This window comes from Pocillopora damicornis, chromosome 4 (genome assembly GCF_964200805.1).
Source record: "Pocillopora damicornis chromosome 4, jaPocDami1.2, whole genome shotgun sequence".
Lineage (NCBI taxonomy): Eukaryota > Metazoa > Cnidaria > Anthozoa > Scleractinia > Pocilloporidae > Pocillopora > Pocillopora damicornis.
Window position 1 is genome coordinate 17066546 of NC_142673.1, and position 4815 is coordinate 17071360.

Sequence of the window (4815 nt, forward strand, 5' to 3'; positions counted from 1 at the left end):
TGATATACGTTTAAAACACATGACATCATCCACCCTTGTCAAATGCAATAGCATGATCACTTCAATTGTAATGCCTTCTTATCCCAACGTTACTTTGTTTCTTTGCTACATTAGCGAACACTGAACTACTGCTCGTACTCTAGATATGACAATCAACCACAAAATTCCCTAAACCAGATAACATTAAACATAATCCGAAAAATCATGTGTCAATTCACGAGTTTGTTCACAGAGCACTTTGATTCTAATTTTGGTATAAACAATCATTTTCGTGCTTTTTTATGCCATAAACGTTTGACGCTAGCTAGATAATTTGGATACGTGGATGATCTGATTAATATTCGGGTTTTCACGAAGCCGATTTGTACTGTCCGTCGTTGAAGGGTAACTGACACCAAATTTTTGCTCTTTTTTTATTTTTGCCCCGATACATTCCTCTTCAGGTCACGTGATGTGATACACCACACGTGTGTAAGGCAGTAAAAAGCGTCATGTTAAGACCTGAAAGTAACAACTTGGCCCTCGCTGTCCAGCTGCTGCCGAAATTTACGAGCGGAATAAAAGAAGATTTGTTCCATTCTGATATAGGCCACCATTTTAGAGACTAAAGAAATACGAAGTGAGAAATAAAACAAAGGTTGAATCATCGAAACGCGACGGATCGCACGTCTGTATCCACAGGTAATTTGCACGCCGTTCCAAACAGCTGTAAAAAATCCCATAATTTTTTTCTCTCAATCATTATGGAGTCCTATTTTCTGTGCTTACCAAATCATAACTACTTTAAGCGATAGTGAGCTTCCGTGACTAATATCTTCAAACTAAATGAACAAATCAGTAAATCAATTGGGAGGGAAAGGAAAGCCAGCATTGATTTTGTTAGACTATCTCGCTGATGTTATCTTACAAACTCAGTGTTTTCCATAACACTTAAATTTTTCCTTAGGTATGGTAGCCCTTCTCGTCGATATTCGATATCCCGTTAGTACCTGTATCTCCAAGCCTCAGCTGTTTAACTGGTAGATATGTCTTTTCAATGAGAAGACCACTATTTTCATGCCAGTTTCTTTCACCTGTTAAACAGTTACAAACTTTCTTTTTTCTTGCACAGGTGTTGTTCATTCCGCATGTGCCACTTCATAGGACTATCTGGATCAGGAGCTGCTCCGCTCCGATAGTTCATTTCTATTGACTCACGTGACACCCAGAAAGCATCATGCATTGTAGAATCGAGGCACTCGTACTTGATAAACTGCTCACCCTGTTGGGGAACGTTGATGAGACTCACTAGCTGAGAGATGTTCGCTCCTTTGTAGTGTATGTTGCGAGAGTAGGATTCCCCGGCTTCATATCCGTCTACCAATGTCCTGTTCTCGCTGTCGTGACTTATGACAGTCACGCCAACTCCGCTTTTGTCACTCATGTCACAGGTGACATGTAAGGTAGCAATCCTCGTTCTCCATCAGGGACAATCGGACAGATTCCACTTTTTGTCCTTAAAGCCACTGCAAGACTTTGATAAATATGTGAAAAGAAGTGAAACAGAGTGAGAAGTCGGTAAGGTTGTATGAGAAATTTTTTGTATGAGAAAGATATCGATTCAGCCATCTAAACTCTCAAAGTGCCTTCACTTTCGAGTGTAAGTGGGTATCATAAAAAATGCCACGGAAAAATATCCCTGGATACACTTTATTGAAATTTACTGCAACAAATAATTATAGTCACGCTTACTTTTGGCTTAAAGGTCAACAAGTAAAAATACGTCATGTCATTACCATCTGCAGATTTTCGTTTTTTTTCAAAGTCCACAACGCACGATTTTCGTGGGTTAATGTCGTTCTTCCCACCTCATTGGTATACCATCGAGTTATAGATATTATCATTGTAGAAAGTGTTGTTGTCCTACGTGCTTTTGTAGATAAATGAAACGTTGGATGATTTGTCTCACAGCATCAGGTTTTTTCATTGCATTGATTGATTGTTAGTCATCAAAACAAACAAATTTGTTACCTTTTTCACAATTTTCACCCGTTTAACCAACTCGACATAGGCAAATGTATCTCTTGTCTGTAAACCCATGCAGATAGTCAAGTTACACCATGAAGACAAGAGTAGCTGGAACATGAATTCTAAAGGAATAGAAGAGGTCTATTAACAGAGTTTCTAAGCAGTATTTACCCAAATAAAATCGAAGCGGTCAGGAGAATATTGTGCTAGAACTCTTATTTCGCACCGTAGTAGCCCAGTAGAGAGACTCCACTTTTGGTTTAAGATCATAAGGATGTTGGATATGGTCAGAATCCCTCAGTTGGCACCGTCTGTGTCGGGTGGGCCAATGTTCACTGACACGTACACATGAACTTTCTAGAAGGCTCTCGTATCAACAGTCACCGTTGGCTCATTTCCCATGGTTAAATTTATTTCTTTAACATCGTGTTCTTGAAGAACGTATCCTCCTAATGTTTTCACCTCCTAATTTGCAAACCTCAGATTTTGGCAATTAAACCATGCGACGAAACGAAATGCGTAAAACCCAAGCTAAAATTATAAAGACCCTAGGCTACTTGAGCGTAATGACTGCAATGTGCTCACGGTTTACCCAGTGAGCGCCAGCTGGTTTTATCACGCAGTTTGAGAAATAAATTTGATATTTCATCCAATTCTTATCAGTCCTTGTTTACGTCCGTGCTTTCAGTCTCAGCTGTCTTAGTGCTGCTTTTCCCATTTATTTTTTACTTGGTACCGTTAGTGAGTACCTTTGATCAACCATGTTAAGTGTGTCTTATTTACAAACGAAACAGGTTTTCTCTAACGAGCAGATTCATACTAACTTGGTAAAAGATCACCTATCATGGCTTATGTGCGAAACTACTACAAAAAAAATAGTCATCTATATTTTTGTAGCTGAAGTTGATCAAAAAAGAAAGCAATTATCGAAGAGTATTCATCACAAACTTTCGAGCACTTTAAGTCTTTAGGAGTAACCCATCAAGACAAGGCAAAAACTGCTTGTCGACATTCTTGTGAGAGGCATGTACATCTTCCTTTCATGCCTGACTCATTTTCAATTGAACTGGTTTTTTGGTTTTACTTTGAGAGCCGAGTGAGGTCGCCCACACTTTTTCATTTCACCCTTCAAAATGACGGTGCGTCTCGAGTTAGGAGTATAGGTCTTATTCTTAGCCAAAATACCTTGCCATTGTACTAAAGCTTTGTATATGGGTAGTCAGCGATATAAATGAAATTCGTTTCCGCCTCGCACAGAGAGGATTCGTTGACATTAGTCGACAACACAATTTTGGCAGCATGTAGCTATCCTTTCCTGTTTTGAGAAATCACTCGTATATAGCTCGTTAGCCTGTTGTTAAGTTTGGTCTCTAATGTACTTTTAAAAGCACGCAAAGAACGTCTAATATCATGAGGGGAAAGATTTGCTTTTCTATGACGGAGTGATGACCATTATCCCGCGCTTATTTGCTCACCAGTAATTATTACATAAAACGGACCCTCGAAACCAAGCTGAGCTCGGGATTAAAATTTTCCACAAAAACAGACTGATGTTGTACCTCATTGATCGAAGACATATATTTGGTGCGTACACACAAATAGACATACACGTACAATGTGGTGTCGTGAAATGCATCCTTACGAAATTCGCAAAACCGTCGTAATTTAGGGATCAACTGAATTAAAGAATTTGTACAGGTAATGGCATGATTTTCAGTGCAATCTGGGATGAATCAGCACGCATAAATTTTTTAACCGAATTAACCTGTAGGGCGGGTGAAACTTGTAGTCTATTAAAAATATGATAATCATGTTATTACTAGTAATAATATACACGCAAAAATGTCGGGCTTTTTCGTCAAGAATTCGTTTCAAACTTCTACAACCTCTTCGAGAATAATTGAACGTTTGTATTCTTTCTCTGTTAGGTATCATTCGACAGTAGTAACCATTTCATGAAAGCCATCAAGCTTGTAGTGTTCCCCGTCTTTTGTAAGAACAGTTGCGTAAAATTCCTCGAGGATTTTTATCCAGGGCCTCCGATTCACACTTTCATATCCGTTTTTTGAAGCCAGACTTTGTTTTTCCTTTTTCCGTGTTTTTCCTATTTCTCTCTCTTCCCCAAATTGTTCCATAATGAGAGGGTCAATACTCAGCCTGATAAATTATCAGTGTCTAATGTCAACTACATATAACGATACGTCTTTTCTACCATGTAACAATAATCACAAACTCACATGAACCAGTAAAATAATGATCGTCAACAGTCGCATTTCTGTCACACTTAAATGAGTTAAATTCAATTGGAAATTCAACGGACATTGGACAAGGACATATTTATTTTTGTGAGTTCTCTGCTAAAAAAAAGAAAATTCAGTGTTTGAAATTCCCAGGTTTACTTTTCGCTCGTATATTTTTCATTTAGCGAATCGTGAAAAGGGTTAAGAAGTGTATTTGGATCTGACCTGATTTCGATTGTTGGGGTTTGTGAATAAATTGTGGATTTTCGACCAAAGAGTACCATAACGGCGGACAAAAATACGAAAGGGCTCTTTATTTTGCAAAACATTCTTCGCAGGTACAAGACGAGTACAGCTAAAAATGCAGCAATATGTGCAGCAATATGGGAAGGAAAGAAGAATTATACTTAGTTGTATGAAACAAAAAAGAAAAAACTGAAGTTTAGGGAAAGAATCCTTTCTCTTCAAGTTCACTTAAAATACACATTAAAATGCTGCTAATGCACAGGGCTACTATGAATCACAATTAGACTGCATACACTTGCCCATACGTCTCGGAAGTTTTCTG

The 4815-nt window shown here is 38.3% G+C and overlaps 1 pseudogene; it reads right to left on the reverse strand.

Moving 5' to 3' along the window:
- Positions 1-853: 853 nt before the first annotated feature.
- LOC149047038 (neurexin-4-like) lies at positions 854-1697 on the reverse strand (annotated as a pseudogene).
- Positions 1698-4815: the final 3118 nt, after the last annotated feature.